Source organism: Agelaius phoeniceus, chromosome 11 (genome assembly GCF_051311805.1).
Source record: "Agelaius phoeniceus isolate bAgePho1 chromosome 11, bAgePho1.hap1, whole genome shotgun sequence".
NCBI classification, from domain to species: domain Eukaryota; kingdom Metazoa; phylum Chordata; class Aves; order Passeriformes; family Icteridae; genus Agelaius; species Agelaius phoeniceus.
The window spans coordinates 341,219-367,469 of record NC_135275.1 but is presented as its reverse complement, the minus strand read 5'-3'; the positions used below and the strand labels follow the sequence as shown (position 1 = coordinate 367,469).

The following is a 26,251-nucleotide window of genomic DNA, read 5'->3' as shown; positions in this document are numbered from 1 at the left end:
TTTTGTCCCGCCTTTGCACCACCCTTGTTCCCTCTGCCCATTGGCCCTCAGGCCCAAAGTGCGCTGGTGTTTGCAGGGTTCCCAGGACGAGGGAAGAGACGAGAATCTTGACTCCATGTTTCAGAAGGCTGATTTATTATTGATGATATATATTATCTTAAAAGAAAATGATATATTAAAACTATACTAAAAGAATTGAAGAGAGGATTTCATTAGAAGGCAAGCAGGGAATAGAAAAGAATGATTACAAAAGCTCATGACTCTCAGAGAGTCCGGGCCAGCTGACTGTGATTTGCCATTAATTAGAAACAACCAACATGGACCAATCAAAGATGCACCTGTTGCATTCCACAGCAGCAGGTAATTCTTGTTTTTCTTTTCCTGTGAGGCTTCTCAGCTTCTCAGTTTCAGAAAATATCATGGCGACACCAAAGCTCCACCTCCCTTGTCCCATATAAAAGCCTGGACCCTGCTTTGTTCTTGGTTCTTGGTGCCTGGACCCCTCGGGTGTGTTGGCCCATAAAGCACCCCTGGAACTCCAAGCAGGGATCCCCTCCCGCCTGTTTTCCCCCCGAGCTGCAATCGCCATCGGCCTGGTGCTCGCTGAGCCATCCCTTTCCTAGAGGAGACGCCCTGGGGAAGGCAGTGCCTGGTGCTGGGGATGGGCACTGGGGACTGCTTTGGGCTGGGGAGACTGAACTTCCTTCCAGGGGCTTCTCTGGGGCAGGGCTTGGATTTGGCCTGGAAACAGAGGGAAGGTTCCAGGAGGGTTTTGTTCCTGCCCAGAGCCGAGGCCTTTCCTGTTCCTCATCCTGCCCTGGCAGCGAGGGCTTGGGGAGCACCAGAAAGGGGCAGAGACGCAGCTGGGACAGTGACCTGACTTGACCCCAGGGCATTCCCAGACCATGTGGAAGAAGAATCAGTCTGGAAAGAGGGGGAAGAAGCAGAAAGGGGGGGATGCTGGCAGTGATGGCATTTGTGTCCCCAGGTCACCATTGCCTGGGCTGGAGCCCTGCTCACCTGGGCACGGATGAACACCCACCTGCCCGTGGGAAGCAGGGAATGAATTCCTGGTTTTGCTTCCTTGCACAGCTTTTCCTTCCCCCATGGACCTGTCTGAGTCTGAGCCCAGGAGTTTGGGCTCTTTGTCTCTCTCACTGCCTGGATTCTCCCCCATGGGGTGCTCCAAGGAACTGGGCCTGAGGCCAGAGAAGGAGACAGGAGAGATGGAGCTGTGCACTGTGGCCATGGCAGCAAGCAGGGCACCCTCAGCCCATAAATAAAATCAGGCACAGAAACGGGCAGATGGGATTTTACACCCTTCCCTGCTGCTTGCATTTCCTGCAAGCTTTCTGCAGTGTTGCTGGCAATATTTTTGTACTTTTTCAGGTGATTTACACAGCACCTCACAGGACACACTCACGGGATCAGGAGAATTCTGTGATATCCCATGGATTCATGTCCCTAGGAAATACCAAGGCTCTAGTTGATTAGTTACTGTTTGAGTCCAGAAGTGGGCAGTACAAACTTCCATTTTTCACTTTCAAGTGCTCATGGGGAAAGCACAGCAGATTCTTCCAGATCTCTGCACAATATTTGTTAGCTACATACAATAACAAATCTCATTTACATCGCTGCTCAACAGCTCAACATAAGGAACCCAAACTACTGGCCTATCCCTAAGACTACACAAAAAGAAGAAAACAAATCTATTTTGCTTCGCACTTCACCTGCATTTGGGATTTTTGATTTTGCATTATATTTTAACATGTACTTGTAGTTTTCTTGTTATGTCTAGGCTCTGAAGTAGGGTTTGTCGCTGTTGTGAAACCAAGATTAATCAAGGATTAATACAGAAATAGATGTTCTAATCTATCCTTGGACTTCTGCTGGTCCCTAGGAAGGCTGGTGGGTGATTTCTGTCTGTGTTCAAATACTTAAAGCAATAACAAATAGTCCCATACTTGATATTTCAGATAAACAATTTAATGGCATCTGAACATTGTTTTCACGATCTTATAACGTGCATCTTTTACTCCTTGTGAAGCTGAAATCTTTTTAAATACAAGCAATTCTACTGCAATTTTAGAAGTTTCAGAACCATTTTAACATACTGAAAACAAAACAGTCTAAAAAGACAGGTCTAACAGCCATTAAAATGCAGGAAAAAGCAAGAGGACTTCAGGTAAAAGAACATACATTGAACAGCAACATTTCTTCCACTATGATTTATGTGTTAAGAAAAATGGAGTAAATTTAAAAGAAGTTCTTTAAAACCAGACTTTCTAATGCCAGAAACAGCTTTGAAACAACTTTCTATGCAGTTCTATTTATTTCAAAATTTAAAATTGGCCAATTTTTGTCCCAACATTTTGAAGCACAAGGGAGGAAAGGTGGAAAAGGCTCTGCAGGGGTTGCAGTTATAGATCTATAAAGTTCATATCTGTAAAGGAATGAACACAGTATTGAACACACTGAGTATGACAGAAAAATGCAACAAAGCACTAACTCTGAGAGAAAAACAACCCTGCAAGCAATGCCAGGGCACTGGGTATTTCTGCATTTTAAGCAAAGAACTTTACAACATCTTTAATTTTCCTTTTCCTGTCCATTTTGGAGAGCGCAGCCCAGCCCGCCTCGCGCATTCTCCTCATGGTTTTGAGTTTCAGAGCAGAGCCTGGAGATTTCACACTGGATGGAGCTGGGGTCCAGGAAGGAAAATAAAGCCATCCTTTAGTTTCTGTAAACAATCTGATTAACTGCTTGCTTTAATCTTAGGAAAGGCTAACATACCTTTTTTGGTGTTGTGGAATGTAATTGTGAAGCTTGTGGAAAATCTTTGTACAAATTTTTAAACATTTCTTCTTCCGAGACTATGCTCTAATAAATGAAAAAGTTACTTACTCACACTATATTAAAAACTACTTTTTCTTTCCCCCTAAGGATATTAAACTATGAAAAATAAAAAAATTAGGATGTCATTATAAGGCAAAACAGTTCAATAAAAAGAATGTTAATTATGTACATACAATTCCAGAAAGAACCAATCAATTAAAAATATACCCATAAATATTGGCTTGAATGTGGAAGCCCAAACTGTTTATTTTCATTCTCAGAGCCAGCAGTGAGCACAAAGAAGTGCTCAGCACAGGATTTGCTCTCTGACTCTTCCCAGGAGGTCAGTGTGCTCAGAGCTGTCTGACTGAGTGTCCAGCTGCACAAGCACTTTCTGCTTTTTCCTGCTGCTCTGCTCTGAAGGCAGGTTTGTGCTTCTTCCACTGTGCATCTTATCCATTGGAGGAGTCTTGATAGCATATGTCTGGGAAAGAAAACGTTTCTATTTTTAGATTTTATTTTATGGGGCAAGAATGGAATCTAAAGCCAAACTCAGGAGCCAGTTTACAGTCTGAGTGTCCAAGAATTCACCTGAGAGAAATGGTGGAACTCTTCTCTTTCCATCCAAACACGAAGCAGTGACCCAAACAAAGTGGGGTGGGGTGGAAATAGCATTTTTATATTATTTTTGTTGCCAAATGAGGAGAATGAAGGGGAAGCTATGGAAGAGCTGAGTTTCATGGCACATTGTATTTCAGTTCTTCATGCTTATCTGCAGAAATTCAGGTTATTCTGAACTGTAGCCACTACATGTGGACCATATCAAACATCAAAGAAAATGGGAACAAACAAAACTGCAGGGAAAGGCTTTCAGAGAAAGATTGATAGCTATATCAAGACTGGTGTTACTTAAAATAGTATTTTCACTAGAAGTTAAACTGAGAAGCATTGAATGGTCCAGTGCAGTCCTTTTTCAGACAGATAACATCAAAGTGGTGCTGGATTCCATTGCTCCAATATGAAACCCACAAGTGAACTCCTGACAGGGAAGAAGGGTAAGTTCTGCAGTCAGGACTACTTTGATACTTTGACCATTTTTACAGCTAGATCAGCTTTGTTCTCTTCCATAGAGGAAAAGTGCCTTTACAAATGGACACTTTTAAGACTGAGTAAAACAATTCCAGAGACATAAAAAAATCAACAACTGAGCAAGAAAAATTACACAGTGGGAGCCCTTCCAGAAACTGCTGTCTAATATCTCCATGGAATGGTAGGACCCTTTAAAATCCCTTCCTATCCCAGGGAAAAAAAAAATCACCTGCAGAGAAGTAAGAAATACAGGCAGAAAAATGCAACAAGAAAAATTCACTGTTAGGAGCTACAAAACTTCAGTGTTGGACTGCCCAAGGGGCTTCCTGCACTGAAGGAGATATTTTTTATTTTTATCTTTTTAATTTTAGGAATATAATTTGGAGACTTTCTATTTTTACATGAGTAGATTCACTGTATAGATCTAAACAAGGTTTGGGAGTCCCAGGAACATAAATTTTTATTTTCTTTAAAAAGTTTGAAGTCCAAAGCATTCCAATGTCTTTTGTTGAATGCAAATAAATTATCATGGCACTTCAATTGATTCTACACATATAAACACTACCAAATTCTAAAAGCAATTAAAAAGTTGAAGTTACCTTGTGTTTCTTTTCACTTTCAGGAATCATACTGTGAGAGTGCTCTTTTACAAGATTCTCCTACAAAAGAGTTATGTGACAGCAAGGAAATATTTCTTTGAATTCAGTTGTTAAAAATCTTCTTGGTGTAATTACAGAGCACAGTCTATAATCACAGACTGTTACAAAGCTCACACAAAAATATGACCAGGTTTAGCACAACCCCAGCATTCAAAAGTCACTGAAAAAACCCCTACAGTTTAGGGAACTTTTTTGCTTTAGCTAGTTAAAGTTAACTAAAATAAAGGAGAGTTTTGTTTTGTTGTTTGTTAATTTATATATAATCTATAATCACAGAGTGTTACAAAGTTCACACAAATATATGACCAGATCTAGCACAACCCCAGCATTCAAAAGTCCCTGTTTTTCTGTTCAGTTTCATTTCTTATCCAACTCCTCCCACAGCACAAGCCCAGGCCACACCTCTCACCCCCACTGCTCAGTGAATAAAAAACTCCACCTTCTCTTCAATTTCTGCTTTCAGTTGTTCCTTAAGGGAGGCCAGTTCACTTTTCAAGCATGACAGCTCATTTTCCTACAAACCATTAAATAAAGGACAGGGTTAACTATGCACAGCCCAGAAAAAAGAAAACAGTCCCAAGTGAGACAGTAATTAACAGGGACACTCATTAGGTACACAAGAGAATTCTATTTGCTTTTCAGCCCTATACTTGAAGCTTTGCTTTAGCTTGTTTAAAAAGACTGAAGCACTATAAGAAACAGGAACTTGATCAGAAATGTTCAAGGTAAGACCTTAAAACACTTGGGAGAACAGGGCTGAGAGGGCACAATCGAAATATTTAAAACAAAAGTTTCCTATTCCAAGTGGGAAGTCAGAACATGACACACTATCTGCAAGAGCAGACACAAACACACTGCTACTCCAATTCATTTCTAGAAACATTTGGAGTTTTTAGTGCCCAGAATAAGATCTGCTGCAGCAGCTTGGGTGGGACTGCTACTGGTAAAAATTAAAACCACACTGGAAAAGTTCCCAGAGAACTGTCTCTGGTGGGAAAGACCCCAGAGCACAGCAGGAAAAAGAAACTCTCTAAGCAAACTGAAAAAAGATTTTTAGAAGTCACAAACTGACTGAAGATCACATCTTTTGTCTCTCTGTGCTGTCGCTGGGCAAGAGGCAGGGATTGGGAAAAAAGGTGTTTTAAAGGTTTATTTTAATTCTCATTACCCATTTTTAATTCTATTAATAATAAATTTTGATGCTATTTAAGTTTGAATCTGCTTTACCCTCAAAGTGTTTTTCTCCTAATCCTTATCTCAACTTGAATTTTTCTTTCCCCTCCTCTGCTCAACTACAGCAGAGAAAAATGAGTGAATGTTTTTGTTGTGTGTGCCTGGCCCTTAGCCAGTATAAAACCACTCCACAAGGACATCAGCCCCTTCACTGAATTACTGCACATTGGAAAGTACTCCTTACCAGTGCTCTTGCTGATGAGAACTGCTTTTGCTGTTTCATTTTATAGACTTTTAACTCTGCATCTTTTTCTTCAACCATTTTATCATATTCATTCTGGGTTAAAAAAACCAAACCAACAACAAACTCAAAACATGTGACTAAATGTTACAATTATAGAGTTATCCAGTCTTAAAACATCATTTCTTTCAAATCAGGCTCTTAAGATTCAGAAAGAAAAGATTCATTGATGCTTCTGCAGAAACTGTAAACCAGAAAATGCTCAATTCAAGTATTATTTTGTGGACTGGCAGAGAGTGCTTGATTTCTGTGCAGCAATATGTGCTCAGCACTAAGAGCCAGCTGTGCCATCTTTATTAATGTATCTGCTAAAGATATTGCAAAATAGAGGAACAGAAAGGAAAACTAAAATGTGTCAGGCTAAACTGCTGACAGTCACTAAGGCATCTCAGAGAAAGAGCCAAACTGATACTGAAAAAGATTGCACTCAGATGGTATCAAAGGAAGCCTGAACTGAAAAAAATCTAAAAATCCCAGAAGTTTCGATGAATGGAATTTATCTGCCCATAGGAATCTTTTGAAAATCTTCAAATGAATTTGATTTTAGATGATGCAAAGTCCAGCATGTGTTCAGCTTCCTTTTCCCAGATTCAGGCCTGTTTCTGCTTTGGAAAGGTCATGAACGTGGTATCACAAGTTATAAACATGCTGTTAACATGGTATCACACACTGCAAACCACAGCAAGCAGGAAAATCTCTTCCCTTGTGCTTTTCCATCAGTGCCATCATCTCAGTTATCTTGTGCTGACATCTGACATCAGTTTCTCTCTGTATCATTGCTGTTTCATCACAAAGCAACCTCATCTTTTCTACCTGTCAGTAATAAATTGCATTTCATTCATCAACATAACCATATATTTCTTTTAAATCCTAATTTCTTCTTTCCCCTGTGGGTGCAAAGTTTGCAGTCCCACTTGGGCTTTATTTGCTTTTCAGATCCCTTTCAAATCCCTCATCTTTTCTGCAGATTGTTAAAATGGGCAAGATCAAAGGTACAGCCATGGCAGGCAAGTTCACTTCAAACCAAAAGGCCATTTCAAGCACTCTGCCCTAACATTTCTTAGCATTGCCATCAAAAAAAAAGTGTGGGCAGAAAAAATACTAATATGGGAGAAGCTATAATCTAATTTAACTATGCTGACTTTATACCAAGGGTGGAATTTCTTTGAACTATATCTTGAAAGCAAGAAGTTTTAATGGAGTTCTTATTTTCAAAGACATATTCAAATACGTCAGCCTAAGCACCTCATGTACTAAAGCTTTGCTCACAGGCATACACAAATTCCATTCATGTCTGAAATGGAAGAGCAAGGACTCTGGCCAATAAAGCTTCATAAAAACATTTTAAATTAAAAAAAATTAAATTGCAGTAAAAATTAACACCTCTCACCTCTTCACGAAGTTTATTTTCATTTCCTTTTCTTGTTTCTATGTCTTTTTGATAGATGTCAACTGCTTCCTTATGTTGCTTGTTCATATTTTCCATCTCTAACTGCAATTTATTCACCTTTTGAGAATGCAGAATTGCTGCTGTTATTTGTTTAGGAATTACTGTGTTAATGATTTTTTCTTACCTCTTGTTTTTGAGCACAAACACACTGTTACTGTTCAGGTATATGATTAAAGTGTTCCCTATTTAAAAGTTCAGCTTTTTTTAATAAAGAGTTGAACTTTGGCCTGAAGTGAGTTGGAAAATACTCAAAGAAAGAATGGCAACAGCCCAGTGGGGAAGACTGCCCTAAGCAGTCACCCCAAATGCTGTGAATGCCTCAGAAAAAAACAAATACAGATGGAGATTTGATTCCCTCTCTTGTAAATCTGTATCAGATTTTACCAGCTTTTATGGTACATTTTTCTCCCAGCTGTGCATCTTGATTACAGTTTTTCCTTTTAAGGTTATCATATGAATATCCTCAAAAAAGTCCACTTTTCTTCAAGTGCAGTACCCAAAGCTGGACACAATATTCCCATCAGAGGGATTGCCACTGCAGAACACATTTAAAGAACAGCCTTAAAAAAGTAATATATATATATATACATATATGTATATGTCTTTTAAATGCTTTTCTGTTACAATGAGGTTGCTGAACCCTGTTCAGTCCACTATCAACAAAAGAAAAAAAAAAGGAACAGATTAGAAACATCATTAATTGCAACATGAATCCATCTCTTAAATGTCCAACAGTCAGTGCCCAATGATTAAAAATGGAAGCATCTTCTAAAAACTGTGAGCTCATTCCTGCAAAGTCTGTATCCCAGATCCCAAAGCAGCTCAGAACGTATTGAACAAGTATTATCATTACTTACAGTGGCACTTAAAAACACTCACCTCATCTTCTACAGGATGTTATTTAAACCTACCTTCCCTTCATAAGTATTGCTTTTCTTGCTTTCTGCAGTAAGTTTCTTTTTCAGCACCTTATTCTGGTGAAATAAAACAAAACAAGCACTGTACCTTAATAAGTAAATGGAATTATGTAATGGTTTAACTGCATCAAGAAATTCCAGCTCTCATCAGGCAAATAACTCTCTGTTGTGCAGCTCAGGTTCCAGAACAATTCTTCAAACAAATGAATGTTCAACTAATTTCTGTGATAATTACTGTTTCTTCATGACCTTAAGAAAGGCTCCTCCTGAGCAAGAGCAGGGAATAACAAATGAGGTGCAGAATGGGAATTACAACTAAGATGCTGCTGACAGAAGGTGTGAAGATGTCATGACAAAAAATACAAGTTCTTTATATTTACAGTGAAGTTACTACAGTTTGTGCCAGTGCAGAATTATTTTCTACTAGTGGTAACTGAGATACTTATTACAAGTACAAAAATAACACTATGCAGTGTTATGAAAAATGAAGTTTATTAAAGATATTATTTTTGTAATTGCTCTTTTCAAATTAAGGCGCATTTAACAAATCAAGTGATTCCTGAGATGACTCCCTAATTTGCTCAGGGTTAGGATAAGAAAGGAGAATTTTTAAATTACATAGGTGGATCTAAAGATATCACAGCAGACACAAACCTGCTGAAAAGGCAACCCAAAATATAATGTGTTTATGTATTTGTGAAATGAAAATCTCTCCCCACCTCCTGCTGCAACTCTTCAATGCATTTGGTTTTATTTTCCACCTGCTTCTTTAAATTGTCCATCTGAAAGAGAGATTTCAGACATTCATTAGTAAGTTCTACAAATGACTCCCTATGTGAGCAATTCCTGTAAATGTTCTCAAACCTGCACTTGCACCAGTCTGGTTTGTTCCAATGGGACTGCAACACCAGCTGACATGTTAGAATAATCAGAGTTTTAGCCATAAAGTACCACAAGATGTTAATCAATAGCAGTGAACCAGTTCCTTAGTGGTTATGGAATTAAGAAAGAAGAAGAAAAATACCCCAATATCTTCACAATTTAAAAATACACTTGTAGGAAGTTCCCTACATCCATGAAAAAATTAATTGTCCCAATTATTTTCTAGAATTTTGGTTTTCCTTTCTTGAAATTTCATTTTCAGTACTCTTTACCTGAAATGACAATTGTAAATCTTTGACTGTTACAATGAAATTCTGAAATTTGCTAAAAGCCCCAGGTTGCTTTGAACCAATAGAAAGAAAGTAAAAATGTTTGAATCTATTTAAGCTAAACCTCACACTACATATAAAAAGCTAATCCAGAGCCCATCCCTCACTGTGTGGGTATATGAATAATCAGAAAAGCAGGTTCTCTGTTTGCCTGAAAAGAACCAAATCTTTAATATGAAACTTGCAGCAAAGAGTGAACATCCCAGTGACTGTGCTTGTCTTTTGAAATACCAGGGCTCAGCATGGGCACACACAATGGCACAGCTGGCAGCAGCTGAGAGAGAAGAAACCTCTGGCAGAGATCACATCCCCCAGGCAGAGCTTTGCAGAAAAATCCCAACACAGATTTTACATTTAATGCTGTCCTACAGGTTCTGTAAGATATTTGCATGACACATGGCATACATTTTCTTCTCTTTCATCCAGTGTACTTCTCATCTCTTCACCTGTCTTTGCCATTTTCTCCTTCCAAGACTCCAGTTCATTTCTAAGTGCCAAAGTAACAAGCATTAGTAAATATTTCCTTCTTGCCTTTAACTTATTTTCAGTACTTCTAAGAAACCCTTCTTTTATTTTCTAAAAAGAGCTGCTAATGTTGATGGGAACTTCATAAGCTGCTCAATGAAAATGTTCTTAAAATGCAGCAACATGCCCAGTAAGTCAATGTGTGAACTGTCCATACTTTTTTTAAGTAGGAAAAGTGTAGAGAGCTTTTTGGATAATTGGTTAGCTGAGAAAGGACATTCCGATGTGATACCGATGGATAAGGGTAAGAGAAACAAGCTGGGAACTGAGCAACCGGTGCCTAATTACTGACGAAGGTCACAGTGACCTTCTCTAAAACGGGAAGACGGGGGAGAAAATTGCTTGCCAGAAAATGTAGCTATCCCAAGGTAGAGAAATTAGAAGAATGTACACATAGAAGCAAAATAATTGTTAAGAGATAGAAGTAGGTGTGTTTGATCTAAGTGTGCTTTAACCAATAATGAGCTCGGCTTTTGCAATATGTATAAGCTTCATTAACACTAATATAAATATGTGTGGAGTTTCAATAAACTTTGGGATTTGCTATTCATCGCATATGGTGTGTCGCATCTCTCCCGCCGCTACGACAGAAAAGATGTTCCAGCTAAGCCAAGGAAAATACATCCTCACCTGGACTATTGCAATGCAGCTGTGAAACATGGGAGCTGCCTGTCTATTGAACTGGTGATACAGAGAGTAACTCTTACCCAGTTTTGCCTTGTCACATTTAATCCATAACCTTCACCTTCCACTTTCATTGCCTTCTCACCTGAGGTGTCTAATGCACAACAAGACAGCTCCTACTATGTAACACAAAATGATGGCAAACACTGTTCCTGCAGCAATTGGTATTTCTGATCTGAGAAAATTTCTACTTGGCCAACAGCAATTCTGAATAGTTTCTGTTTAGCTATATAATCTAGAAAAAACATGAATCAAAAAAATCCCAGAAAGCAGCATTTGAACACAACTAACTATTTGAGTCTACTTCCTTTCACAATATCAGTAATTAATATTTGTTTTTACTTGCCTTAGCTGGCTATTTGCCTCTTCTAGATTTTCAACTAACTGCTTTGTATTTTCTTCTTTTTTCTTACTATCCTAAATAAAGACCCATGTGTCAGCAAAGAAATAAAATTCAAAGTGACTTCTTAAAAATTTCAAAGACATCCAAAGCACACTGACCTGCCTTGCTCACAAGTGTAAATACACTTCCTTTCCAACTCAAACACAAAAAACAGCTCAGGTACTCTACAGACCCAAGTCATGTTGCAGCTCATCATCTAATTTGTAAAACTGAGTAATTTGTCAAATTGAGTATTGTCCTTTCATGAAACCTGGAAGTTTACAACTTGCCTCTTGTTGTTCTTGCAGTTTCTTGACTTCTGCAGCCACAGCATTTTTCTCTTGTGCTGTTTGTTCTTTCTCTAGTGAAAGCTTACTGAGATACACTGTTAGTTGTTCATTCCTTAACCTAATTTCAAACAAATGGCCAAGAGGAATAAGAAGATGCCTTTTGAAATCTCCTTTTAAATTAAACATACCCATTATCAAGTCTTATTCCATGCTGAAAGAAGTCCAGGCCTTTATCTACAAATATAAGCTTTGCAGCAGAGTCAGAGAGATGTCAAAAGGTGACAGAAGAAGGAAAGAAAATCAGAGTCAACTTTTATATAAATCTCATGGTTAGTGAAGATGATGTAGTTCAAAGCAAGATTAACCATGAATTCAGAAACTTTCTCTTCTTGTTAAATAAGTCAAAGAGATATGGAACAACTACATATGCCATAGATGACATACAAATAGAGAAAGTGGAATTTAGAAATGTAAGTCTAGAATTAGTGGCATATATGTAGTTCAAAAGTTTGATTAGAAAACAATCATAGTTCATTTCACTGTGGATTAAAGCAACTCCACCAAAACGAATTAAATATTATATTTTCAAAATGGTCATACGCCTCTTGTTCAAGATCTGTTTTCAGAGTCACAAGCTGCTTTAAATAATCTTGTTCCTTCTCAGCTGTACTTGTCAGCTGTGCTTTCAAATCCTGGAATTCTTTCTGCAAAATGAAAAGGAAGAGTTTTGAGTATCCATGTGCAAACTCCAACTGCTGGAGGTTATCAGACATGAACTAAGAGCACAAGGCTTTCAGAAGAACCCAACAACATCCATGTCATGGATTATCCAGATTGGATCTTTCCAATCTCTGCTGGGATCTGGAAGTGCTGTGAGATAGTGAACTGTGACACCAGTGCTGTTCATGTCTGTCCCCTGCTGTGAGTTTAATTACCTGGGCTGCAAAATTAGGGTGGGACACTGCTCTGGGTGCTGTTTCTTATGCATAAACTTGTGTCCAAGTCATTATGTGTAACTTCACTATTTCTAAAAACATGTTACTATTGCCCTACTTCAGACCTCTCTCATCTGGAGAGCATTTTCATTGCTCTCTCCACATTTTTCTCTCTCTGCATATTTTCTACAGTAGCCTCAAGACTCTTCTTCAGTCAAAGTCCTCCAATTTGCCCATTTTAGAAAATGAGTGAAACTCAGTTCAGAACACTCAATGCACAGATTAGAACAACAAGCAAACACAGTGAAATGCACACCTGATTTCCCACTATCTTAACTTGAGTTGATATGGATTCTTGTTAGGCTTGTAAATCTAAAATCATAATGAAAAGAAACCTCTGTTCAGAGTGTATTTCATATAGCTGAGACTCCTGTGACAGAAAATGGGCCTGTGTCACAGTACAGCAGGGTTCACAGAGGCCAGAGCTAATTACCTTCCTGTAAGGAAGAACAAATGGGAAAACTTTATATCCACAGGGAGTGGCATTTGAATGGGCATGAACAAAGAAGGAAATAACCAAAAACCTTGAGAAGGAAAACCAAAAACATGGGAGACAAGAAAAACCAAAAGCACAGGAGACAAGAAAAACAGTGGCAATAAAAAAGTTCTCCAAAGAAAACACTGAAATGTGTGAGAAAGTTTAGTAGAAATGTTAAGGTAGACTAGATGGTGTTTATTTATGACATTTAAGATACTTACAAAGCAAGAGGAATTTCATATGAAGAGCAAATGCCATGAGATTAATAAAATGAATATTTACCAGAGTTTCTGACAGCTCTTCAAGTTGCACTTCTTTATCACATTTTACTTTAGTCATCTCTTCTACAGCACATGGAATGTAAAATTAATGGAAATGATTTTTCATATTTAGCAGGCAGTATAAAACATTTACCCTTTTGCAATACCCAGTTCTCAAAACTTGTTGGATTAAGTTAAGAAGCTGAAAAGCTAATTTATGACTTAATCTAAATGTAGACTTGAAAAATGATTCAGACATTAGCAAATCTCTATCTGAAGAGAAACTAAATATTTATCTTAAGTAAAGTTTAGAGCCTATTATTTCCCACAATTATAACTTCAAATAACCATGGACTGTTAGACTAGAGTATTCTGCAAGTATTGATGCACCTGCATTGTTCCAGAAAAAAATCTGAACTGCTGAAGGTACCACATGGATCTGCTGAGAAAGGAAACCAGTTGTTACTGACTTCCAAATGGTTTCTCTGTGCACATTGACAGTGCTGGTATTTTTTGCAAGTTCTCAGCAGCCAGGCAGAGCTCTTACTCTGGGGACTAAGGAGCACATCCCTAGAAAGCACAGGATATCAAATTGATGATATTTAAAGACAACCCCTGCCAGCATCATTCCACTTCCAGCACGGGGAGGGTCCCAGAAACCTCAATGGGAGGGTTTTATCTCTGCTACAGAAGTCACTCCTGGCACCTGCAGTGCTGCTGCTCTTAGCTGGAAACCAAAATTACCTCCAGAAGAATTCATGCAGGAATGGTCTCACTATTGGAGCTCTGCACAGCACTGCCCTTTGGCTGCTGCCAGTACCAATGACCCCCAAAGAAAAGGGATCAGCTGAGTCAAAATAAATTCAGGCATTCCTGATAGGTACAGGTACTGTAAAATCATTTCTCCACCTACTAGAGACAGTCCATTTCCAGACAACAGCAGAAAACATTTTTATTACTGCCTGGCTCATTTTCTGCCTTTCTACAAGCCTTACCCAGTTCAGCAGATTTCTTTTGGAGCTCCAAGGTAAGCAGCTTTGAATCATCTTCATATTTCTTTAATCTAAGAAAATGGTAAATTAAAAACCCCAAATGTAGGGTACAAAGCACTCACTGCATTTGAAACTTCAAGGACAATAAGACAAAGTCTTAGCACAAGCACTTTAAGAACATTTACCTTTCAACAGGCAGATGATGAATCTGCCTGCAGCACATATCAAATTACACTTTTACAACCTCAGAACAGTAGACATAAAAGTAAACAAATATATACCTACAGAAATCTCTATTTCTTAAAGACAGACTTATGAAAGTTGGAGGGGGCAAAAATTTACTTTTTATAGACCAGTATCAACTATCACCAACAAAAAAATTTACATTCAATTCTCTGCATTTAGACCACTGTGTGGAAAAAACCTCCAAATTTCAGCTTCATTTCCAATTGTTCTTGATTTTGTCATAGACTGCAACCTGTAAGATCACTCTTGGAATTGAAACTCATTAATTTACCTATTTTGCTCTTCTTGCAGCAAGCTTTTCAAATTGGCAACAGAAGTCTCCAACTCCTCTGTCAGGGCTGCAAGCAAAGCCTTCATTTTTTTACATTCTTCCTCCTGCTCTTCCTTTTCTCCAGTAACCTGAATTAACGTTTTCACTCTAGTCTGGAGCTCAGTTTCCAAGTACTTTTGAGTAACCTTCAAGACATGATATCATTTCTAAACATGTTTTGCACAAACAGCTACAGCTGTTTCATGTCTAAAGTATCCATAATTATTTATGCAAATACTCCTCCAGTCTATTTCTACTGTAAAACTACAAGCAAGGGGTACCTCTGCCTTTTGCAATGACATTTTAGCCTCTTCCAGCTCTGCCCTCAAATGTTCTTTACTGACCTGGGATGCCTTTAACATTTCTTCATGATGTACTAAACAAAAAAAGATGTTAATATTTTTAAAAATAGGATATTTACTAAAAAGTACTGCTAAAAATGGAAAATTACATACATTTAAAGAATTTAACAAAGACCAATGGTACTGACATCATATACTATAAAATAATAGATAAAATTTGAATATAGATGGCTTAAACATATTGAAAATCAAGTTCTGAAAAGTAAGTTTCCTCAGTGACATCTGCCTGACTGTAAATTTGCAAAACTGAAGCAACATATTTTCCCCTTGCAATCTTCCAAAGCTCTCACTGCTTGACTCACCCTAAAAACGACCCTGCCAGTCCTGCTCCCACATGAGCAGCTCCTGTTCCAAACAAAAATAAGGCCTTCAAGGCCCCAAAATTCTGCTGCCAACCAGCAACAGAATAAAACTATCATGACCCTGTTTCCTATGCTTCTATAAACAATTACATCTCATAAATAAACAATCATAAACAATTACATTTAAATTCTATAAACAATTACATTTGAACACAGCAGGCAGAACTCTTACATTTTGCTTCCATTAAGTCAGCAATCTTATTTTGTGACGTCTGCAGCTGAGCCTTGATGTCTTTTATGACAACATCTTTTTCATCTCTCTCTATGGTGAGAGCTGAAATCTAGAAAAATGCAAGAAATATCATCATGAAGTCTGGAAAAGGGACAGATGTTAATTTTCATTTGTACTCCAGGTATGATAAGCAGACATTTTGCTGTCATTCAAGTTAGATTAAATAGATAGATACACAGACAGACAGATAGAAAATATTTGGCTAGATATAATCTTAGCCAAATATTGATCAAGTCACATTACTCTAAAGAAAAAAGTTCTCCAATTCAAAATCAAACCATAAATTCCAGTAGACTAAAGGTACTGAAAGATCACTAAACTTAGCAGAATTTGACTTAAATGCAGCTTCAGGTGTTATTTTGTCTTTTTTACTAATACCCAGAAACACTTCTTGGCTCTTGCATTGCCCCTTTAGTCACAAATAAAGCTCTACATATGAGATGGTAAAATGAGCAAACCTGCTTTTCCTTTTGACTGACTTCCAGTTTGCATTCTTTTTCAAACTTGTCCACTTTTTCTGCTTCTTCTTTTACTTTTGAGATACAGTAACATCCACAGTTAACATTCTAGCTGAAATATACTCCAAGTTCAATACAACTTCCACTTTAAGATTGCTTGGAATTGTACAGCTGTACCATTTGTTTCCCAAGAGTAATTGTTGAGGCAATGTTTGATTTTATAATCAAAATACAAACAGAAAAGAGCATGTGAAAATGAAATAGGAACACACCAGGCTATACATACAGAGAGAGAGCATTTAGCTAAAGTTTCTGTAGCTATACACTAGTGCATTATCATCTAAATAAACCAACTATGTGAAGTAAGTATTGATCTCTAGACTGTACTTCACAGACAAAACTTCAATGTTGAGTGACAGTTTGAAAAATAAAGTTCCCAATTTGGCCCAGTGGAACAGCAACAGAAGGGGCCAGGCAGTGAACAAAGGCTGCATGAATAAAAGAAGGGTCCCAGTGTCTCAGGGTGACCTGCTCACCATTCCAGCCCTTCACATCTGTCTGCCCTGGCCCTGCATGTGGAACACAAGCTATGAAGTACAAAATTGAGCCAGCTGCATAAACACAATAAACAGAATTCTCACATTTGAAACTCATTTCCAATCTGTCGTTCTCTGCTTGCACACGAAGCTCTTCAAATGCCGCTGTCATTCTCTAAAAACAAAATTTAATATCCGAAGTTCAATACTGGAAACCCTGGAACTTCTCCAGGGGCTGCTGCCCACCTCAGCCATTCTGAGGAACCAGCAGGTGGGTGAAACAGAGCCCAGAAAGAAGCCAGAAGTTGTGGCAGTGACCCAGCACTAAGCACCCATCCCACAGATCACAGGGATCCACATCCCACACACTGCTGCACTTTCTCCATTGAATGTGTTTTATGGAACACAAAAATCATTCTTGAAAAGGGATTGAAAGCCCAACTTCCTGCATCACACACGACATGATACCCACACATGATGGATACAAACAGTATCCCAACATAAACATGGAACTCAGCTCAGCTCACATAACTCACATTCCTTTCATCAAGCCTGGTCACTTACTTCTATGTTGCTATGAAGTTCCTCATACAATTGTATTGTTTCTGCCTTTTCCTGTTCATCTATCAAAGCAAGAACATATGAGAAAGTTTTTCTTTTGAACAAGAATGCCAGCTGTCCAAGTCATTATACTTAATCAGCATAATGAATTAAAAAAGGAATTACCAGCTCCATTCTTATTAAATAAGTCCTTATGAAACATGGTGCCAAAAGTTACAGAATTTAGGGAAAATGTGCATTTCATTGAAACATTAAGCAAGCTCAGCTTTTAAATTTCCTTCCTAAGATATTTTTTTCTGTGAAAAGTCTAATTCTGGATCAGTTGATGTGACCATATTAATTATTATAGTATTAATGCTGTTGAATAATAATGTATCAACACTGTTAGTATTTCTAAACTGTAATCTTGGGTTTAGCACTGAATTTCTTCCTATCAGCAGATACCTATAACCACAGAGCTGTCATTAGAAAATTGCAACACTCCATGTCCATATTTTCCTTCTTTCACTTTTGTAATTGATACTATTTTTTTCCTAAGAAAACAATTAAAAAGAGAACAGTAAAAGAAACAGCTATCAAAAAAGAACAGTACATCTATATACAAGTGTTTGTAGAATTAAGGCTAAAAAGATATAGACACTTCTTAAGTATCCAGGATCAAGTTAGTAAAATTCTAATGATTAGAATAACAATTCTAAATTGCATATACAGTAGAACTTCCAATCAAGAACATATTTTAAAACCTCAAGAATTTAAACTTCATTAAGTTATGCAACTGTCTTGGTTTGTTCAGTTTCATGAGAAGAATTCCAGTTACTCATTATACCTTGGGGTTAAGACCTTTTCTCCCCATAAATGTGTGATGGCTGAAAACAGGAAATGTCAGCTCTGGAAATTTGTTAGAGAGTGCTGGGAATTTAGAGTAGATTCTACTGCCTAAAAACAGGCATGAAGTGTCACTTCTTATGTCTTAATATATTCCCAGTGTGTGGGTGGCCCTGCAAACCTTCAATGGGCTGAGCAGCCTTGAGGAGCCCTGCCCTGCTCTGGAGCGGCTGCCAGGGCCAGTCAGGGCTGTGGGCACGGCCTCAACCCTGGGTCACTGTTTAGGCACCCAAAGAGCTCCCAGGCTGGCACCTTTCAGCAAACAATTTCACTGGCTTCAAAAGCCCTCTGCATTCAGCATTACAAACCAAAAGTCTGTTAGACCTGGGGCTTCACTTCCAATTTTGTGAGCCACTTAAAATTCACTTTTCACTCTGAGAGCCACATCCAGTCGATCCCAACTGGAGAACTTCTCTGAACAGCACGAGAAATTTCTTCTTCTTTCTTCTGTTTGTGAATTTAGAGCAAGCTAGAAGTACATTTACTCTGATCAATAAAAGCTAAAAAAGCATTTACGTTTGCTGGTCTTCTCTGTGAAGCAAGTGCAGGTTTCCTTAAGCACATTACACAGATGCCTCGAAGCAGCAGCTCTAAAGGAGGGAAAAAATATCCTGTTTGCACAGGAGTGCACAGTACTTTGTGTGCCTAAGGACTAACAATGGAAATGACCTTCAAAATTTAACAGCTACATAAAACTGCCCACATGGAAACTGATTATTTCCACCACAAGAATATATACTTGGTTCTATTACTTACTCTTTCAAGAGATCTTTATTTTCACATATCTCATCTTCCAGTTTCAAATGGAGTTTTTCATTTTCAAACTAATTTCATAGGGAACAAATGCAAAAAGACACTGTTATTGAAAAATAGATTAGAAATGCACTTTGACTTCTCAAATCCCTCATGAAAATGTAATTTGGGGCATCAGTAGACAGAAGTCTGTTTTATCTGGTATTACATGCTGAGTCATCTTTTGCATGAAAGATGCAATCATTAATGAACAATAATTTACCAGCAAATGAGACACTTACAGGTATATTCTTCAGACAAACACTCACACGGGACAGGTGCCTGCAACTTCTCAAAATAATCATTTTCTCAAGGCACAAACCAAACTGCAACAGTCTTTAAGATTTAATTGTATCAATAATAGTGTCATACTGAATCAGGAAGCGCTTAACTTTGTTTATTGAATGTATACTATACAATACTGGCCTGCAGTTCTTGAATGGCTTTATTCTGTGCTTCAATAGTCTTTTTATTTTCCTGGAGCTTTCTTTCTTTCTGGTTTAATTCAGTTTCCACAGTCAGTTTCCACTGCTTGATCTTCTCAGCCTCTTTGTAGAGTTTTGAGAACAATTCATTCATTGTTTCTGTATTCTATTGAAACAGGTTCCACAATTTAATCTCAAATACTATCTAATTAATAGTACATAATATCTAATTCCTACTGTTGTAGATAATGTATTGATCTCTTAGAAACATCACAAGAGTAATATTTTTCTACAGATGGTGATATAAGTTGATATATGATCAGGAGCCCAAGTTTATGCACAGGATGCACAAATCTTTGTGCATCCTCTATGTATGTATCAAAAGGCTTTACAGAGCACACAGGAGAAACAAATACAATGAAATATCCCAAACCCCCTTCAGACATCACCACATAGATGGGCTTAAAGACATGGATAACTGCAGTCCACCAAAATCAATAAAGTTTTGCCAGAATTATCAGTGAAGCCAAAATTCCTTCTAGCAGGTTCTTCACACCATTTCTGTCCTCTCCTTCTGACAGACACTGCTGAGTTAAGTAAAAGCAGTTTCAGAGACTTTGCCCAAGAGTACCTGTGATCTTGCCATGAACACACACAGAATCACAGAGTCACAGAATAATGAGGTTGGAAGAGACCTCTCAGATCATCGAGTCCAACCTCTGCCCCAACACCTGGGCTATAGCACCAAGTGCCATGTCCAGTCTTTTTATAAACACATCCAGAGATGGTGATTCTACCACCTCCCTGGGAAGAGCATTCCAGTGCTTCATTATTCTTTCGGTGAAAAATTTCCTCCAAATATCCAACCTATCCCTCCCCTGCTGTAGCCTGAGACTGTGTCCTCTGGTTCTGTCAGTGCTGCCCGGTGGAAGAGACCGACCCCACCTGGCTACAACCTCCCTTCAGGCAGTTGGAGAGAGCAATAAGGTCACCCCTAAGCCTCCTCTTCTCCAGGCTAAACAAGCCCAGCTCCTTCCAACGTTCCTCACAGGGCTTGTGCTCCAAACCCCTCAGCAGCCTTGTTGCCCTCCTCTGGATGTGCTCAAGCACCTCAACATCCTTCCTAAACGGAGGGCCCAGAACTGGACCCAGCACTCAAGGTGCAGCCTCACCAGTGCCCAGCACAGGGGCAGAATGACCTCCCTGCTCCTGCTGCCCACACCATTCCTGATGCAGGCCAGGAGCCATTGGCCTTCTTGGCCACCAGGGCACATTGCTGGCTCATATTCAACCGGCTGTCAGCAGCACCCCCAGGGCCCTTTCTGCCTCAACACTGTCCAGCCACCCTGTCCCCAGCTTGGAACGTTGTGGGGGATTTTTGTGGCCAAAATGTGGAACTCAGCACTTGGACTTATTGAACTTCATGCTGCTGCACTCTGCCCATCCATCCAACTGATCTAAGTCTCTCTGCAGAGCCAGCCTTCCTTCCTTCCTTCCTTCCTTCCTTCCTTCCTTCCTTCCTTCCTTCCTTCCTTCCTTCCTTCCTTCCTTCCTTCCTTCCTTCCTTCCTTCCTTCCTTCCTTCCTTCCTTCCTTCCTTCCTTCCTTCCTTCCTTCCTTCCTTCCTTCCTTCCTTCCTTCCTTCCTTCCTTCCTTCCTTCCTTCCTTCCTTCCTTCCTTCCTTCCAACAGATCATCACAAGCTCCCAGCTTAGTGTCCTCTGCAAATTTACTAATGAAGGACTCGATGCCCTCATCCCCGTCGTCTATAAAAACATTGAACAGAACTGGTCCCAGTACAGAGCCCTGAGGGACAGCACTGGTGCCTGGCTGCCAGCTGCATGCAGCACCATTCACCATCACTCTCTGGCCCGGCCATGCAGCCAGTTCTGAGCCCAGCACAGAGTGCTCCTGTCCAAGCCATGGGCTGCAGCTTCTCCAGGAGTGTGCTGGGGGAGACAGTGCCAAAGGCCCTGCTGGAGTCCAGATACACAACATCCACAGCCTTTCCTGCATGCACCAGGCGGGTCACCTGGTCACAGAAGGAGACCAGGTTGGTCAGACATGCCCTACCCTTCGTAGAGCCACGCTGGCTGGGTCTGATAGCCTGGCCATCCTGTGAGTGCTGTGGGATAGCACTCAGTATGAACTGCTCCATTATCTCACCTGCTGGCACTGAGGCCAGGCTAACTGGCCTGTGATTACCAGCATCCTCCTTCCTACCTTTTTTGTAAATGGGTGTCACACTGGCCAGTGTCCAATCATCTGCAACCTCAGCAGTGAGCCACAACTCTTAATAAATGATGGAGAGAGGCTTGGCAAGCTCATCTGCCAGCTCCCTCCTCACCCTGGCATGGATCCCATCTGGACCCAGGGATTTACAAATATCCAAGTGTCCCAGCAGTTCTCTGCTCACACACAGAGCAGGAAGGAAAACCACCACCCTTGTGCCCTTAGAACACCTTGAAAGTGTCCTACAAGCAGTGCTGGGCCAGTGGTCGAGGCAGGGAGAGCAACACACGAGCCCAAAGGGCCCTTTGGTTCACTTACAACACCCCCAAACACCATCCTTGTTTTGGCTGCATCACAGTTTTGTTCCAGTCCTGATGGTACTTTAATAGCTTAGCATTAAAAAAGTCTAAAAAGTTGTCAGGGATATGAAAATCAGCAGGGAGAGTGCAAGAAATGGGTTTTATTTTGTGGTAGCAAAGAGTGTTTTGTAGCTGCAAAGTACAGAAGCTATTGCAAAAAAAAATGAGCTGGACTGAGTTGTGCTAAAGCAGAGATCTGCTGGTAAAGACACTGTCAAAAGAATCCAGTGCTTGAGGAAACCACTGAATTCATTGTTTTACAGATAAAACAAAGCCAGACAAGGCAATGGGGATAATCTACTTCAGATTTCCAAAGAATACTCTGACTTCAACCCTTCTGCCCCTCAACAGAATATTCAGAACCAGTTCCACAAGGATACTTAAGTGTTTAAATCTTACTCTAATTAAAGCTCATGGACTTCACAGGCACTTCAAACAAAGAAAGAACAACAGCAATATTGCAGTCACCTTAATTTTTAAAGATTTGTTTCCAGGCATGTTCACTAAATCACAAATATCTCCTCTAAGTGATTCAGCTTTAAACAGGAGACAGAAAACATTATTCCCTTTTGACTACTTCCTTTAGCCCTGAAATATCTACTGAATAATGCTTTAGGCACTGTTTGGGAACAAATTCAAAAGACCCCAAGGAATTAGATGTGCAGAGTTGATACTTAGCTGACCTCTTCATCTACTTCAGAGCAAAGTTTCACTTGCTGTGAAATTGTATCTGAAACATGAAGAGATTTTGATCAATGTCTTTCTAAAAACTGTAACAGTGAAACTGTATTTAACAGTTACAGATATGAAACTGTGAGACTACTCATGAAAATTAAACCTTGACAAGATATAAAAATCTAAAGAAGGTGCATGGCAAATATTCCAATCGTACCTGGATCAGTGATTTCACCACGGTTCAACACATCAAATGGCAGCTTAAAGTCATCATCTGAGCATCTGTTCAAACCCTGCACAAATTTAAACATTAGTTCCTTATGGGTAGATTTGTAAAGAAAGAATTATAAAATACATAAAAAATCCCTACAGATGATGTGAAAATAGAATTGGTCATTAATAAAACAGCTGCCTACAAATTTCAAAGCCCAAGGTATTGGTAATGGCTTTGGAACTCACTTCTTCCTGCCCAGTGGTTGATCAAACTGTTGGTGTCCTGCAGTTTGATTTATAGACTGTGGCCAAAGGGGAGCTTTCAATGCAGGGAACTCAGCAGCTCCTGCCTGGCTGTGCCCTGGTGCATGGCAAAGGACTCAAGGAGACAAATTACTTTTTTGAAGACCAGTAGTTGATATTTCTTTCTTGCTTTGCTTCCAAGGGCACTTCTAAACTATATCTGATTATGTTTCAGCATGAAAATACCCTTTTACAAGGTTTTTAAGTCACAGAGGTTCATCCTGTAAACAGCTAACTCATCTGCTGTCAGAATGTCCCATTTGAATCTCAACATATTTCATAAGGAGCTTCAACATGAAAAAATAAGTTGTTGAATTCCCATAACTCAGTGTGGGGACAGAACATTTTCCCTGCACACCTGATCTGGTGAGACCAAGACACCAACACCAGTGCGAGCATCTGAGTGGGGCCTGTGGGAATCCATCAAATCAGAGGGGTTTGGGAAAGCTGCAAAAGGCAGCCTCAGAGACAGCAGAACTGTGATTAGAGCCAAGCAGTAGCCATGAGATAGGTCAGCAGAAAAATTATTTAAAAAGTAGAAAAGTAAGGGCAAATAGAACAATGGTCTGTGTATTAACACTTGTCTAGAATAACTCCCTAAGTTACAGAAAAGTTTATCTAGCGAGATATTAGGAAGTTCTAAGCTTAATAATGGAGCTCTGTGCATTGTGTTTTAAGGCTTACAAGCAGCAGGTATTGTATTCAAAAAAGGCAAGCATTGTTTGAACCAAAGGTACCTGTGCTTACAGTGGTTGGATAGAACTACTGTCAATATGCTTTTGCTTTGTGTGATTGGTCAAAAAACTTTGAAAGTAAGTTGTAACATTAAGTTCTTTGTCTGCTGCCTGGGATGTGAGCTGCTGACATCTTCCCATTGTCATCACCATGTAATGAGACTGATGCTGGAAAAGAAAACAGCTCAAGGCAGTTCCTCAGCAGTCCCGTCCCGTTTGTGATTTGTACACAGAGCCCGGCCGGCGATAGAGCCCTGCTCGCTCTCTGGGCTCAATTACCCACATCAAGCGCGGACTTACAGCACAGAGCAGATGCTCGAGAAGATGATTCCCTTCAGTTTTGATGGAAAACAACAACAGAAGTCTTTGAAATTCAAACCGAAGATGTCTGTGCATATGCCAGAAACGAGTAGGCAGGAGCCGTCTCGGCCCATGCAGGGGCAGGTGTGTGTGTGCTCCAGCCCGGGGCTGTGCCGGGCACTCCCCGGGCCCAGCACTGTCCCCCCCGCGGCCGAGCGCTCACCTGGGATCTGCCCGCAGACACCTGCCCAGCGCTCAGGCGCGGCGGCATGAACAATTTAAAGCGGTTTTCCTTCTCCATGGCTCCGATAAAAGGGCGGGCGGAGCGGCCCCAGCTGCCGGCGGCCGCTGAGGGCGGGCGCGAAGGGCGGGAAGCGGCAGCGGCCCCTCAGCGCGGGGGCGGGGGCGCCGCCTAGCGGAGCTCGCGGGGCACGGCCCGGGCACGGCCCGGCCGGACAGAGCGGCGGCCGCGGGGCCATCGGCGGGGCCATCGGCGGGGCCATCGGCGGGGCCATCGGCGGGGCCATCGGCGGGGCCATCGGCGGGGCCATCGGCACCATCGGGGCTATCGGCGGGGCTTGCTCGTCGCCCGTGGACGCCAGAGAGGTCTCGGGGCAGCCCGGGGGCCCGGGCGGGTTGGCGATGTCGCCGTGGTCGCCGGCCGGGGGCAGCACAGCGGGACTTTGGCCGTCGCGGGGAAGGCGGGAGAGGTCTGAGGGGAAGGGGGGGTCCCGCCTGTACGGGGAATAACTGGGGGAGCTCAGTCCTCCTATGTGAAAAATGCGTATTTTATGATTGGCTTTTCGCAAATATTCAAATGAATATTATATGTGTTATGTCAGAAAGTTATGCTGTATTAATTTTCTTAAGTAGTGTGTTAAATCTAGTTTTGGGGTATTACGTAATGTCAAAATAGAAACTATGCTATGTGAGATACTTTTTTTTAAAAAGAAAGGACTTGCAGCGAGATAGCAGCCACAGGACACCTAAATCTTTCAGAGAAAGAGAATTTATTGCTTTCCTATCAGAGGAAACGAACTTCTTCCTGCCTGCTCAGCCCTGAAGACGCCGTCAGGATTCAGAGGAAGAAGTTGACACTGAACAGACTCCTTGGTTTGAATGGAATTTATGCATCATGTATGAGGTGTATGAATATGCAACAGGTTATTGTTTTTAAGGGTGAATCCTCTCTTAAAGTGTGTCTTTTTTCAGGCTTATTTTGCCCAGAAAAAGGTACCCAGATGTCCGTAACTCTTTGTTTGTATTGTCTCATATTGTCCTAATCCAAATTATCCAAGTTATTATTACTCTAATTATATTGCTCATTTTCTAACCATTTTATTACTATGAAACTTTTAAAGATTTAAAAAACAAGTGATTGGCGTTTTTCACATCCTGTGACCCCGCGGTGTTGTAAATGGCTCCCCCAGAAACACCAGTACATGGGATATTGTGTGTTGGGCACTGTGTGAAAAACACCAATCACTTGTTTTTAAAAGTTTAAAATTTCAATAGTAAGTAAATTGTTATAAAAACAGTAATATAATTAAAGTAATAAAAATTTGGACAATTAGGATTTAGGAGAATACGTGACAATAAGAACAAAGAGTTATGGATGTCCAAGTACCTTTTTCTGGGCAAAAGCATTGTGATGGTTGGTGGGCATGGAAAGCTGGCCTGGGCCCCTTGCTCAGGGCTGGTGTCAGTGCCCAGAGCCAGAGGGGATCCCTTGCTGGGGGCTGTGCCATGGCCACCTGCCCTGTGCCGCGCTGGCCGCTCGGGCACCAGGAACCAGCAGCCAAGGGCACTGCCAGGGCCAAAGGCCAGGTCAGCCAGACAGAAAGGGGCAGGGCTGGGCACTGTTTCCATGGCAAGCGGCACTGGGGGGGACACCTGGGGCACCTGGCCTGGCAGTTGCCATGGAAAGCCCTGGCAGGCACTGAGGGCACAGCCCCTGGCACTGAGACACTGCTGGGCCGGGTGCTGAGCACAGCGCTGAGCACGCAGAGATGGTTTTGTTCTTGCTG

At 40.5% G+C, this 26,251-nt stretch overlaps 1 pseudogene; it reads right to left on the bottom strand.

Annotated features, from left to right (window-relative positions):
• Positions 1–1,979: 1,979 nt before the first annotated feature.
• On the bottom strand, positions 1,980–24,569 carry LOC129124907 (synaptonemal complex protein 1-like; annotated as a pseudogene).
• Between the last annotated feature and the right edge of the window lie 1,682 nt (positions 24,570–26,251).